Source organism: Salmo salar, chromosome 13 (genome assembly GCF_965601325.2).
Source record: "Salmo salar chromosome 13, fSalSal1, whole genome shotgun sequence".
NCBI lineage: Eukaryota > Metazoa > Chordata > Actinopteri > Salmoniformes > Salmonidae > Salmo > Salmo salar.
In genome coordinates, this window is record NC_138303.1 from 45,163,268 (window position 1) to 45,179,099 (window position 15,832).

The 15,832-nt window shown below is 42.6% G+C and overlaps 1 protein-coding gene across 2 annotated transcripts in view; it reads right to left on the bottom strand.

Moving 5' to 3' along the window:
- Positions 1 to 13,467, bottom strand: part of LOC106567019 (vasopressin V2 receptor) — a 57,836-nt gene extending 44,369 nt beyond the window's left edge. Inside the window, exons 1-2 of one of the 2 annotated variants that reach the window (XM_014135793.3) lie at positions 13,001 to 13,467; positions 12,206 to 12,243 (exon numbers count right to left, since the gene is read on the bottom strand). The gene's annotated coding sequence lies outside the window, so the exon portion shown is untranslated. Of the gene's footprint in view, positions 1 to 12,205; positions 12,247 to 13,000 lie in introns of both variants that reach the window. The other variant, XM_014135792.3, reaches the window with a different exon arrangement.
- Between the last annotated feature and the right edge of the window lie 2,365 nt (positions 13,468 to 15,832).

Genomic DNA, 15,832 nt, shown 5'->3' on the forward strand with positions numbered 1-15,832 from the left:
GGAAGAGAGGGACACAGCAGAGAACCTAAAAATGGCATTAACTACCATCGTTGTTGAGTGGGTGGTAGACAGCAGTAAGGTAGGCTTGAGTAGATGCCATGGTAGCCTTGAGTAGATTCCTTCTGGTAGTCTGCAGTAGATAGAACTGTATTGCCACCTAGTGGTCATACACAGCCCCATAACTGCATTAAGAATTCACATGTCATTTTATTATTTCTTTCTTATTGTTTAAACATTTAAATGATAAAAAATTTTCTGTATATTAAACGTAAAGATTCATTTTTTTGTCACATCCCTAGACTGAATCAGCCTCCAGAGGAAGGTCTCATGATGGATCGACTACACTGGGCCGCGGTAGGAATGTGGTAATGATGTTAACTTTAATCTAGATGCTGAACCAGGAACAGCTCACATTCTGCTCTAGCCGGGGTCATGTTCATCAGGCACCAAACTGAAGAAAATGGAAGGCACTGTCTGGATTTGTCCAATAACAAACACCCATTTGTGGTGGTGGTGATTACTAACTTCAAGACGTGGTTATGATGAGGATGACTTTACGGCTGGTAATTGGTAATTACTTTAAATCAAAATGTATCAAATGTGTGTGTGAGGTCTCCCGGGCTTGTGCTGATAAAGCATCTTCAGTACTCTCCCTTTCTACTCTTCCTCCTCATCCTCCTCCAAAAAAGTCCTCAGTGCTCTCCTCCTTCTAAACCTCGTCCTCAGGCTAAGACAAAGCCGGTGGACGAAACTCCTTCCTAACACGTACTGTTTAGTCATCGCTGTTAGATCTAGTCAATCTGTAAAGTGACACATGTGAAATGGGGTCTCCTCCCAGGCTGATTAAGCATCTTCTGTCCTCTCCTCTCCTCTATTAGTACTGCTTAGTAATCACTGCTAGACATTATCCATTGAGCGAATATCAAGATGTCGCTTTACCGTAGTTTCCCTAAAAAAGTTTTCCCAAAAAATTGGTCCCTGGTTCTCGAGTTCTTCAGAGCACCCTGCGGACATTATAGGATTTCCACCATGTTCCGTGTTCCAGAACTTCCATTCTCATTTACATAATCGAAGGTGCATCCAAAACACACGATAAGCATGATTTGCACACATTCATACACTGATGAATAATGGGATGAAGTGCTACACTGCACGACACACACATGCACACACACACGCTCATTATTTACATCAGTCATTCTTTACATTTAATCTTTGATATATATAGTTATTAGAGTGGTGCGAGTCATACAACCCAATCTCTGCAAACCTCACTGCCAGAAAGCAAGCACTCCCATTCACAATCTTCTCGCAAAGTACAAATTGTTCTGTCATATTTTGCGAGATGCTCTGTGGCCCAGCCAAAGACTCCCTCAGCCTGTAAGTTCCACTCGGCCTTCTGTACCTTAAAGCTTTTACCCTGATTAAAACGAATGGACCAGATCCCTCCCTCCTGCTTTGCTTCTGCAGAGTTAAACGAGTGTGGAACCATCCATTTTCCTGTCCCACTTCACCCCTTCATAGACACCTCTCTGTTCCCCACTCCCCCTTTCTTTCTCTCTCTCTATTTCTTTCTCTCTCTTTCTCCCTGCTCACACGTTTTGGAGTGTCAATCTGTCATATCAGGCTCACTGGAACAAATGTGCTGTGAGACTTGGATCAAAATGCTGCCTGTTCACAAACACACATGCACGCACACACGCAGGTACACACGCATGGAAACACACACACGCACGGAAACGCACGCACGCACGGAAACACACACACTCACGGAAAACACACACACACACACACACACACACACACACACACACACACACACACACACACTGGTTGGCAGAGCAAGCAGGCAGCAATGAGAGTCATAGAAGCAATCAGAGAGCAACTAACAGTTGAGCTACACATGGACTCTTGGAAATATTCTCTGCTAAACTTTCACACCTCTCTCTCTGTGTACCCTGCCTGACCATCTCTGTCTCCATCTCTCTCTCTCTTGTTTTTTGTCTGTCTCTGTCTGTCTGTTTCTCTCTCGCTCTCTCCCACACACACACACACACACACACACACACACACACACACACACACACACACACACACACACACACACACACACACACACACACACTGTTCTCAAAAAGAAAAAAAATGTATCTTCTTGTGCAACCCTCCCTCTATGTTACACAAAACGCAGTAATGCATGAATGACTCAACCGTGTGGGTGAGCACTATGTCTTACGCCATATTGTACTGTGAACCAAGCAGCGTTGAAGTGGAGTGGTCGGCTGTATACTGCTCTGTTCAGCTCGCTCCGTATTGTCAAAGACTTTATTTATATACCAATCAATAACACATTATTCAGCCGAGGCAGGAAGATTCAGCTGCTGACACACTATGGGTGCCCTACACTTCTAGAGCCTTTGATCAGTATTCTGTTCTGGAACACATGGGAGCATAATTAACATTATAGATTGCAGTTGTCCTCTAGCTGCACACTTATACTTCAACTCTCCCACACAAACTAATCAGAACCCCGACTACTCACTTACATTTTGAGTTGTATTACCTTTTCTAACCTTGTCCGGCCGATTTAAAGTTAAAAGAACATTCCGTCCATATTTATCATTATCAATTTGCGGAGGGAGGCATGTCCCAAACATTCTCTATGTAGCCTATACTTTGAAAGTCAAAAGGCTTCTCTTGAACTTCTACACTCTTGGGGGGAAAAAGTACTCTCTGGAACCTTAAAGGTTTCTTCTGGTGTCCCCATAGGAGAACCCTTTGAAGAACCGTTTAGGGTTCCAGGTAGAACTCGTTTGGGTTCCTTCTTGAACCCTTTCCACAGAGGATTCAACATGGAACCCACTAGGGGCATCCTATGGGGACAGCCGAAGAACCCCTATGGAACCCTTTTTTTGATGAGTGTATGAAGTAGCCTGAGGTTCCCCTCTATCTCTGTGTAACCTGAACACTTTGTCCTACCTTGCCAAAACAACCTATTAAAATGTTAATGGTGCCGACCACACCTCATTGACCTGCATTGCAATGACACGCTACTTGACTTTGCAATGAGGGTTCTCGCCTTGAGCCATAGTCAATGAAGGTTGACACTGACAGACTTACAGACATCTCTCTATTTCTACAATACACCATCCAGGCCAGGGGGGCCGAACTCATCTGGCCTTGCAGACAGGGTTGTTGGGTTGGGTTCAAATCCATTTATATTTGAGTCAATTCAGGAAGTAAACTGAAATTCCAATTCCAAATTGTTGTCATAGAGAACCATTGGTGAGAATTGGAATTTCAGTTTACTTCCTGAATTAACGGAATTGAAATGGAATTAACTTCAACCGTGTTCTACTGTTCCTGCTTGCCGAAGAGAGGGTCCAAGTCCTAGTTGAAACCGATAAAGCCTTGTTCACAGCTATATTGACTGTTGTTTTTGTAATATATCATTAACCACTAGGGCTATTATACTGTCACACTGCACGTGCCGGGAAACTGACCCTCTTAAACTTGGTTAAGCTTCTCTAGTGTCCGTGAATTATTTACTCTGAAAATGTTGAACCTAACAAGGTCATGCAAGTTACTTGTTTCTGTTGATGTCAAAAACAACATAAAAAAATGTAAAGTAAATTATATGGGGAGATATTTGCCCAAGTAATATCACTGGCCTACATTAGCCTATGTTTGTTGAGACCTCTGCCTTATATCCATAACTGAACACATAACACAGAACATAGAACACATAAGCAGGGTTTGGAACTGGTTCAGGGAACAGAACCGAAAACCGGAAAATAAGTACATTTGGTAACACTTCCTTTTAATTACATGTGTAATTACACTAAAACAAGTATTGTAGTTAACGTAACGACTCATAGTTACTTCAGTGATAATGCCCTCGAAGCCGGTGTTTAGAGGATGTATTGGCATGGGTGTTGCTCATTGAGGGCCGGCAAACTGTGCCAATATATCCTCTAAACACTGGCTTGGAGGGCATGATCACTTTGCCAACACATTCAAATAATGTTTGACATATTTTTATTAAAAACTTTATTTTGATGTATTTACTCATACTATTCCATCCTTCCAGAAGATATAGTCCCGACACAAATCTAACGTTGCCAGAGACGTGACCCAGTCGTTCATTCTTTTTGTTCTGTATATATGGACGCGACACTGTCTTTTTTTTCTAAATGTTCCATTGCCATACTCGCTGGCAACATTCTTATATCTTGCTTGCTAGCTAGCCAACTACGGCAAACTTACAGTCCCGTCAAAAAGTGCAGCCAGAATAACAGCAAAGTAGCTGCATTTGCATTTGTTTAAGATGTTTTCTAGTGATATTTAATTGGATACATCCATAACAATGAGTTAATGAGGTGCGATTTCGCCTGGCATAGAAAATGTGCACACTCGTCAGGACACTGTTGTTCAGAGGAGCTAGCCAACAACACAGCTAACATAATCACTTCAAACTGAAGTTTCATTTGACCTTTTTTGAATTGGCATTTCTTTGTATATATCCATAAAAATGATGCTAGCTGATTCATGATTTTGACTGGCTGAGAAACGCTACCTGTCTGTCTCGTCCCGACTCCAGACATGGTCATTACTATGGGACAACTGGAGATTGAATTTTAATATTTAAACAATGTTGCAAATGTCAGAGAGACAGACAGCAAGGTTTATACAAATCTCCGCTGTTGAAGTCTAAAAGAATGTGAGATAATGTCTAGATGCTTTTTATAGTGGAGATCAAGTTTATAAATTGCCTGGCTGGGCTGATGAGACAGTGGATTGTGCAGTGAGATTGAACAGAGTAAATAGGCATTTTAACATAGATTTAGCCGGTGGTAACTTGTTGAATAGACACCGGCTGGAATGCGGTTTTAACCAATCAGCATTTAGGATTAGACCCACCCGTTGTATAAAATGTGATAACAACATGTAATTGGTAGTAATTACAGAAGTGTAACAATGAATGCTTGTTACCATGGTTGTTACAAATGGGTAGGCTGTGACAAAGGTTTGGATCCCATGTGGATGCACTGCGTGTCTGAGAGATCATCGCCTATGCTCAATAAACTCTAAATACTAAACCATGAATGTGCACTGTTCAAAATATATCTACAGTCAGCATTGTTGCTAGCACTTGCCCCCAAAATAAAGGGTTAACTTGGTTGAGCTGACGAAAACCGATCTAATACAAGTGTCATCCCAGATAAGGAATAAGACACTATTTCAAAGCACATGTAATGTTTGCCTAAGTACAATGTAATTACTAGTTGTTACACTTCATTTTAACTAGCTAAAACCTGCGTATCTCGAGGGGTACTTACTTGTAACTAATGTGTACCTTTACAGTACATTACCCATTTTGACAACCTGGCCCTCAATTTAAACCTTGTGGATGCGAGATCCAAGTGGGAGAATAAATATACTAGTACACCACAGAGTACATGTAATATCTGCATAAGTACAATGTTATTACTAGGTGTTATACAGGATTTGTCTATTTATAATGAAGTGTATATTGAGGGGTACCTACTTTAATTATAATGTACTGATAGCCAGTGGTGGAAAAAGTACCCAATTGTCATACTTGAGTAAAAAATTCAAGATACCTTAATAGAAAATTACTGAAGTAAACGTAGAAATAATTTCACATTCCTTATATTAAGCAAACCAGATGGCACAATACAAAAAACATTTTTATGGATAGCCTCCAACACTCAAACATAATTTACAAACAAAGCATCTGTTTAGTGATTCCGCCAGGTCAGAGGCAGTAGGGACGACCAGGGATGTTCTCTTGATAAGGGTGTGAATTGGACCATTTCCCTGTCGTGCTAAGCATTCAAAATGTAATGAGTACTTTTGGGAAAATGTATTAAGTAAAAATGACATTATTTTCTTTAGAACTGTAGTGGAGTAAAAGTAAAAGTAATAAAGTAAGGTACAAAAGACCCCACTTAATTAGTACTTTAAAGTATTTTTACTATCAAACTTTTGTATTATTTCAGCCAGTTGTTTTAAAATTGGTGCTCATGAGCCAAAAGGGATCCCGTTTTTTGTGTACTATGTCATCCCTTTTGTATGATATGTTACGTCCTGCAAAACAAACTTTTTTTGTTGTTTTTGTGTTCAATTCGTATGATATCGTTATGCTTAAGATCCTGGCGTCCATCTTTAAGTACTGGTACTTTAGTTTACACCCCTGTTGATATCACAGGGTTTGTGCAAGCTGAAATATGGTGTGTTTGGATGCTATGTTACCGCCCACTGATCCCTCTGCTTTTGTGCCACTGGACTGTGGATCGTCGTCGGAGGCTCCGGACTGCGGGCCGCCGCTGGAGGCTCCGGGCTGCGGGCCGCCGCTGGAGGCTCCGGGCTGCGGGCCGCCGCTGGAGGCTCCGGGCTGCGGGCCGCCGCTGGAGGCTCCGGGCTGCGGGCCGCCGCTGGAGGCTCCGGGCTGCGGGCCGCCGCTGGAGGCTCCGGGCTGCGGAACGCCGCTGGAGGCTCCGGGCTGCGGAACGCCGCTGGAGGTTCCGGGCTGGGGAACGTCGCTGGAGGTTCCGGACTGGGGAACGTCGCTGAAGGTTCCGGACTGGGGAACGTCGCTGAAGGTTCCGGACTGAAGGTTCCGGACTGGGGAACGTCGCTGAAGGTTCCGGACTGGGGAACGTCGCTGAAGGTTCCGGACTGGGGGCCGTCTCTGGAGGTTCCGGAATGTGGGCCGTCTCTGGAGGTTCCGGAATGTGGGCCGTCTCAGGAGGTTCCGGACTGTGGGCCGTCGCTGGAGGTTCCGGACTGTGGGCCGTCGCTGGAGGTTCCGGACTGTGGGCCGTCGCTGGAGGTTCCGGACTGTGGGCCGTCGCTGGAGGTTCCGGACCGTGGGCCGTCGCTGCAGGCTCCATGCCGTGGATCATCACTGCAGGCTCCGCGCCATGGATCACCACTGGAGGCTTTGTGCCATGGATCATCCCTACAGGCTCCGGGCCATGGATCTTCCCTACAGGCTTCTTGCCATGGGTTATCACTGGAGGCTCCGGGCCATCGATTATCACTGGAGGCTTCGTGTCATGGATCATCACTGGAGGCTTCGTGCCATGGATCATCACTGGAGGCTTTGGACCATGGATCATCACTGGAGGCTTCTTACGTGGAGCCGGAACAGGTCTCACCGGACTGGGGAATGTTGCTGGAGGCTCTGGACTGGGAACTGTCGCCGGAAGCTCTGGACTGGGAACTGTCGCCGGAGGCCTGATGTGAGGGGCTGGCACAGGTGGTGCCAGACTGCATCCTAAACCAACTCAACAACTCTCCCATATCTATTTTCTCCTGGATTGGCTCTGGTTCCCTCCTCGGCTCCGTCGACTGCTCCATGTGCCCCCCCCCAATTTTTTTTGGGGGGGGGGTTTCTGTGGCCTTCCTTCCTGACTTCGTAGCTGTCCCTCCTTCGCTGCTTCCGCCTGCTTCCCTGGCAGGCTCTTGTCTCCTGCCACTATTCCTTCCAAAGTCCAGGATATACTCCTCCTAATCTCCTCAAACGTCCACTGGTCCATACCACGCTGCTTGGTCATAATGTGTTGGGATCTTCTGTGATGATCGTCGTAAGGAGAAGACCAAGGTGCAGCGTGGTAAGTGTTCATATTTCTATTTTATTTTACTCAGAACACTAAATCAAAATAATGAAAAACGAACGTCACATTCTGCAGGCTTACTGAGCTGTACAAAAACAAGATCCCACGCTGAAGGAGGGAAAAGGGCTGCCTAAGTATGATTCCCAATCAGAGACAACGATAGACAGCTGCCTTTGATTGGAAACCATACTAGGCCAATCAAAGGAAAAAAACAACATAGAAATATAACACATAGAATGCCCACCCCACACCCTGACCTAACAAAATGGAGAAATAAAACATCTCTCTCAGGTCGGGGCGTGACAAAAGTAACATTCTGCAAAGAGCTTGTAAAGGGCTCTGGAGTCTGATTCCCAGCCAAGGTCAAGCTTTTGTTTCAAATTCATGGAAGCTTATGAGTGCAATGGCAAAAAAGTTTCACAAACTGTTCACATCCCAAAAATTGTTTAAATTGTTAAATAATTTAACGGTGTCAGTTCAGGTTGGCCTTTGCGCTTCAGCAAACAAAGGAAAGGAGGGGTACTCAACAACAATGACAAAAATCATGATAATGGCTTACCAAGAAAAACTAATTTGAGGTAAAAAGGAGTTGGAGCACATAACAAAAAAAGGCAGAAATTTATGTATTTTTGCTCACTTTAATCCAGTACAGGATGCAAACAGGTGACTGACATTTCGATGTCAAGCTGACATCTTCCTCAGAGTGACCTGACCATTGCACTTACAGGCTCCTATTTATAGCCAAGTGGGCCATTGAGACACAACAATATAAAACAAAATTGTAATAATAATATTGTATGTTTCTAGGTAAAAGGCAATTTATAGCACAACGTTTGTTCTATGGCTACAAAGCACAGGGAGGAAGGTGCTTTGTAAACATAGAGCACGTCCAAATTTCACCAGGAGGAACACTGTGGATTCAAAGGGACTAAACAATGATTTTTCACTGTCTTCGTTTCTATAGTGTTGTTGCCATGAATTTTTGGTTCTCTGTGTCTCCGGATCCACAGACACCCATATTTCATTCGGAAAGTATTCAGACACCTTGACTTTTTCCAAATTTTGTTACAGCCTTATTCTAAAATGGATTAAATAAATACAAAATCTAATCAATCTATGCAGGATACCCCATAATGACAAAGTGAAAACAGATTTTTAGACATTTTTACAAATGTATAACAACGAAATAAATACCTTATTTACATAAGTATTCAGACCCTTTGCTATGAGACTCAAAATTGAGCTCAGGTGCATCCTGTTTCCATTGATCATCTTGAGATTTTTCTAGAACATGATTGGAGTTCACCTGTGGTAAATTCAATTGACTGGACATGATTTGGAAGGGTCTATATAAGGTCCCACAGTTGACAGTGCATGTCAGAGAAAAAACCATGCCATGAGGGCGAAGGTATTGTCTGTAGAGCTCCGAGACAGAATTGTGTCGAGGCACAGATCTGGGGAAGGGTACCAAAACATTTCTGCAGCGTTGAAGGTCCCCAAGAACACAGTGGCCTCCATCATTCTTAAATGGAAGAAGTTTGTAACCACCAAGACACTTCCTAGAGCTGGCCGCCTGGTCAAACTGAGCAATCGGGGGAGAAGGCCTTGGTCTTGGGGGGTGACCAAGATCTGATGGTCTGACAGAGCTCTAGAGTTCCTCTGTGGAGATGGGAGAACCTTCCAGAAGGACAGCAATCTCTGCAGCACTCCACCAATCAGGCCTTCATTGTAGAGTGGCCAGACGGAAACCACTCCTGTAAAAGGCACATGACAGCCCGAAGGGAGTTTGCCAAAAGGCACCTAAAGACTCTCAGACCATGAGAAACAAGATTATTTGGTTTGATGGAACCAAGATTGAACTCTTTGGACTGAATGCCAAGCGTTACGCCTGGAGGAAACCTGGCACCATCCCTATGGTGAAGCATGGTGGTGGCAGTATCATGCTGTGGGGGTGTTTTTCAGCGGCAGGGACTAGGAGACTTGTCAGGATTGAGGCAAAGATGAACGTAGCAAAGTAGAGAGAGATCCTTGATGAAAGCCTGTTTCAGAGCGATCAGGACCCCAGACTGGGGTGAAGGTTCACCTTCCAACAGGACAACGACCCTAAGCACACAGCCAAGATAACGCAGGAGTGACTTCGGGACAAGTCTCTGAATGACCTTGAGTGGCCTATCCAGTCAAACCCGATCGAACATCTCTGGAGAGACCTGAAAATAGCTGTGCAGCAACGCTCCCTATCCAACCTGACAGAGCTTGAGAGGATCTGCAGAGAAGAATGGGAGAAACTCCCCAAATACAGGTGCGCCAAGCTTTTAGCATCATACCCAAGAAGTCTCAAGGCTGTAATTAATGCCAAAGGTGCTTCAACTAAGTTCTGAGTAAAGGGTCTGAATACTTATATAAATGTGATATTTATTTTATATAAATTAGCAACCAAAAATACAAACTATTTTTGCTTTGTCCTTATTGTGTGTAGATTGATGAGAAAAAAAAACAATCGCATCAATTTTAGAATAAGGCTATAACCTAACAAAATGTGGAAAATGTCAAGGGGTCTGAATACTTTCCAAAGGCACTGTATGCACATAATGTGACATATTAAGCAATTTTCGGGGACCACCTTTTGTATACAAAAGTACCGGAGAATCTCTTTAATAATAAACAACCATTCATAAGGATGATCGTCAACATAAATACAATGCACGTGACCAATAGGGCCTGACCATTAGGGCTTGACCTATAGCCTATCATAATGACATCTATAAATTGGTTATAACACTTGACAGCAAAATGGAACCGGAGGACGTGAATTTGTTTTTTTTTTAAACAGGTGAATGTTTACTGGTTTTTCAGGAGGGAATGTGGAAGTCAGATGTGTGGAAGACATTTGGACTTAGTTGTGGAAATTACTGGAGCTCAAGAAAAGGAGGGTATAGGAGGAAGTGCTGAGTGAGTATTGTGTGCCAAACAACTGCTGTTGGATTACAATATTATACTTTTTTCTGACCATTTGGAACAGTGTAAACAAGACAAAATTAATTAGAAGTGTATCAGAGAGTCTGTTATAAGGAGAAAAAATATATATAAATCCTTTATTACAGCAAAGACTTAAAACAGTTACATGCATTCATGAATTGCGGTTTATTGTTTGTACGGAGCTACTTATCCAAAGCTTCGTTTGTTATTTCATTTTAAAACTTAAATGCTTGATTGCATTTCAAAGAATGAATGACTTGTATGCTGTGTGATGACATGAACAAATAAGTGATTGATTGATACAGTAGCCTAAATATTGAAATATAGGTAAATTACGGTATTAAGATTAAACCGGACGCACTCTTAGGACTGCAGCTCGATGGTGGTTATACAAGGCTACTACTGTAAGAAACCTACTAATGATTATGACATTACTTATTATAATGATGATCAAAGTAATAATTGTAATAATAACAATAAGAAGAAGGAGATCAAGAAAAATGAGGGTATAGGAGGGAGAGCTGCGTGCATATTGCGTGTGACAAACAGGTGCTGTTAGATTACAATATCATTTTTTTCTGCCCGTTTAGAACAGTGTAAACACTAAATAAATTATAAATAATATCAGTCAGTCTGTTCTAACGAAAAACAATTGTAAAGCCTTTATCACAGCATTGCAAAGATGAAAAAGAGACGAATTTGCGAAATGGCTTTATCCAACATTTTACGGTTGCGTGAGGCTTGGTGCTCACCGGATTCAGCAGGCTAAACACAAACACGACCATGCAACAGAGGCAGGATCTGTCTTATTTCTGTAGATTATATATGGATGATTTATAAATCCAGGCATGTTTAACAGTTAGGCTATTGATTATAGACCTAATTAAGTTGGGGTTTCCTCTCTACTCAATCTTCTTAGACAATTAAGGCAAGAGCTGTTTCCTCGTCTCCTCACTCCGCTGCCGCCTCCGCTGCATTGTTCTCAACACTAATATGCTGGTTAACTTCGCTATTATGCACATAGCAACATATAGGGAAAGGCACCAATTCAACGGTTCACTGACGATTATGTTTAAGAACTATAGACAGCGCTGGAGGTAGCACATTTGTTATAAAATAATATTATATTTATTAGTGTTGCACCATTATTCTTACATGATATAACCAATTACAATTTCAGTAGCACGTCTTAGGGTGATGGACTGTGCCATCCACATGGCTTCCGTAATGGATTAGTCCACAGACACAGGCACGAATCAGACATGTGACTTGAGCATGATACATTTTTTTTTAATAATTTGCAACTGCTCGACTAAAGAAATCTCGGTCGACAAACAGCCTATTGACCAAACAATCGACCAGTCGACTAAATGGAGTCGGCCTCAGTTTTTGATTTTGTCTGTGTACAATTGATACTTTATGAGTGTATATTTGAATAATGATCTGGGTTCATACAGCTATTAATTAGCATCAAAAGAGTTTTGGTCAGTGTGACAGAATGTAGGCTAGGCACGAACACACCAGAAGAGAAGAACAAACCAAGGTGAGTATAAATCTTCTCTCCCTGTCTCAGTCTCGGCTCTCACCTCTTTGTCAGTGCATAGTCAACCTCTTCATGCGTGTCCTGCTACAGCAGGGGAAGGAAGGAGAGAGAAATGGTTGTAGTCATAACCACAGCCTACAAAAACTTTATGAAAAGTACAGAAAGGTCCACACGCTAAATGCTCTTTATACCACCTTTAATGCAAACGTTTAAAACGTTCTTCATTAGTCAAATATTGTCATTAAAGGTGAAATACGGAGCATATAGCGTGCAGGCCTTTCTGGTCTTCTCAGGAAAGGAGAGAGACTCATTATTTTCCATAAAAATGTATTAGACTGATGATTGTCTGGTCTAAACGCAGTGGCAATTCCCAGGACCAGGAGCTCCCATAAGAATCCTTACATACACAGCTACTGACCTGGGATTGGTCAGTTATACAAAGATTTTTTTATTTATTTCACCTTTATTGAACTAACTGAGATAAGTGTGGCAAGAGTGTTGACATATAGGCTAGGTACATATAGCAGAATTTTGTTGACTTTCTGCATCTGAATGTCTATAGGCTAGCATGTTTATCACAAAGCTTTTAGTATAATCTTGTCTCATTTTGCCTGTCATCATGCTTCACACACGCTCACCGACTATTTATTGTTGTAAACTGCCATGCTCAGACAAACGCACAGCTACTGTAACATCTGAGGATTAAAAAAATATACATATGTTTACACCGGATCGGTGCTGTGAAATGTGTTGTTTTACTTGGTCATAACGTTACAAGGAAAAGTAAAAGATAGCTACAAACGCTCAAGTGAGTTAAAAGGTAAAGTACTGTACTCACTTTTGCTTGTGGTGCTCTTCAGTGATGTTTCACAAAGGTGTCAGAATCCTCACCGAAATTCACATCTTTGGTCCTTCAGTTCAACACTGAAGCCCATGCATTTCCATTGTGTCTGTGTTTGTGTCAGAATCAGAGGATCTGTTTGTCTGTTTACTCTAATGTAGATTAAGAGACCTCTGTTCGAACTGTCTGTCTCAAAGTCTGTGTGATCTAAATGTGTAGAGAGCTTGTTGAGTGTATGAGGCTGAAGTGAAATCAGTGTGAATATTGTATGTCTGTACTGTATTTGCCAGGTTGTGTGGTTGATGGTATGTCGGTGCTGTGTAGTTCACAAGAGTCTTAGAGAGTAATCCATTAGTTCACCATGCGTTTCCGGGCTCTCTCTCTTCTCTGCTATTTCTGAGTGCCTCTACTCACTGACAGGACTGAATTTGAGCTCCGTCTGCTCTTACCATCCCTCCTTCCCCCTCGCCCTCCCTCCCTCTCCTCCCCCTTCCCCTTCCTTTTGGCTCAAACTAGCCTGTCCTCTAGAACGGGAGGAGGAATTAACAGCCAGAGGGAAGGGGAGCCAATGTTATTATACATACCTATGAACTCTCAGAGAGAGCTAGAGAGAGATATATATATATACCGCATTGTAATAGGCTAGATTGACTGTACTGTATGTAGCCTATACTGTTGTTGTTATGGGATGGGGGAAGAGCGAGAGAGAGATAGACAGGAGAAACGTCCAACCATAGGAATAAATGTACTTTACTGTGTAAGGTGTTGTTACGTCGTTGTTATGTGATTACTGAGTCATTGGCATTTACTGTTGTTTTCACGCCATCTCATCCCTTAATTCCTCCTTTGTTAACAACATTGTTACTAGACATATAAAACCTGTGATCTCTTTATGGGGTTTCCTGGAGTGGCCTGTTGGTCATGAATACCACCGTCTATGACTAACTATTGGCTGAGTCAGCTTTGTCAACAACAGCATGTTCACAACCCACCTGGCTGAACACACATGGAGGTAGGTAGGTCATCATCGGGGCCTGTTTTGAATTATGTAAAGTTTTGTGACCCTTGTTAAATGCATTTTAAATACATTTGACTTTACTATACAAGAGAGAGTGAAAGTGAGTGTGTGTTTGAGTGTGATTGTGTGTTTTTTATAAACATACTTTGTTGCGTGCGTTTGTGTGTTTGTGTGTGCACACTGTCTCTGTTTTCATGTCACCGCCACCAGCAAACAAACAAACGAGGGTTTTACCAGGAGTGTTGTCTTTCTCCGTCTGACCATTCCAGAGCAGCAAGGCCCTGAGCCAAAAGATATGGTAAAGAGGTCCATGGAACGCAGACTGTGGGGGATAGAAGGACGCCGGAATCGGATTTGCGCACATTCAACATCTGATCTAACAAAGTGGTCATCGTCAAATCCGTTATGATTGATGTGTTGTAACAGGCCCATAATGTGGTTACTAAAGTCCGATTTTGGATAAATTTGGCTGTTTTCACTGCATAACATTTAGAAGTTGTTATTTTTCAGGTTAAGAAGAAGTGACTGCTAAATGCTAACGCCTGTTCATATAACTGGTTAGCATAGCTAGCATAGAGCAATCACTGGTAGTAGTCAGTCTTTTTAAACTGCAATGCAGTTTGTTGGGTGTCGATGACATGAACATGTATTGGGGTTGACATCCATGCAAGCGATTTTTACCTCATCACAGTATGAAATACACATATAAACACTAGCCTAAATGTAGGCAAATTTTTCATGGCATTACCATTGTTTGGGTCAAGCTTCGTTGACCTCTTCACCGCATCTGTAGAGACTCAGTGTCCCAGAGAGCTATGGAACTAGAACAGTGCCAGATTCTCCTCACATGCCACCTTCACCTTCAAACTATTCCATTGTTCTACCGATGGTTCTCATAACTTAATGCAATATGATTATCCTGTCTCCTTTGGACATTGGCTTTGTCCAAAATGGCACCCAATTCCCTATACAGTGTACTACTTTTGACCAAAGCCTTATGGGCCCTGGTCAAAAGTAGTGCACTAAATAGGAAATAGGGTGCCATTTGGGACGTAACCAATGTGTCACATTACTGCAGTGCAGCATCAATCGCTGATCCACTTCTGATCCATTCAAATTAAACAGCAGCGCGTGAGCAGCGTATGGGAGGCCGAACGAAGGCTTCCGGCCAAAGAACTTAATGAAATTACCTCAGGCAGCCCATAAAAAACAAAGCTATGAGTCTTTAGGTCAAGCACTGGCGTAAATCCCTGAGAGGGGAAGAGGCATCTTGTGATGATAGTTTACGCAGGAGGGAAACATTTGATTAAGCCTGGTCACTCAGACATGGAGGGTGCGAGTAGTCTGGTGTCTAAGAAAACAATAACCCTTTGACAGAAAACCATTGAGACACGATAATAACACTTTGACCCGTGAGACACACGTTTCATTCAACCACACTTGACTAGACAGTTAAGCACTGCATTGGAACACCGCCGCCATTCCAATGTTCCCTAGAAACAAATCAAATCAAATTTATTTTTATATAGCCCTTCGTACATCAGCTGATATTCTCAAAGTGCTGTACAGAAACCCAGCCTAAAACCCCAAACAGCAAGCAAAGCATGTGAAAGAAGCACGGTGGCTAGGAAATACTCCCTAGGAAAAACTCCCTAGAAAGGCCAAAAACCTAGGAAGAAACCTAGAGAGGAACCAGGCTATGAGGGGTGGCCAGTCCTCTTCTGGCTGTGCAGGGTGGATATTATAACAGAACATGGTCAAGATGTTAAAATGTTAAAATGTTCATAAATGACCAGTATGGTCAAATAATA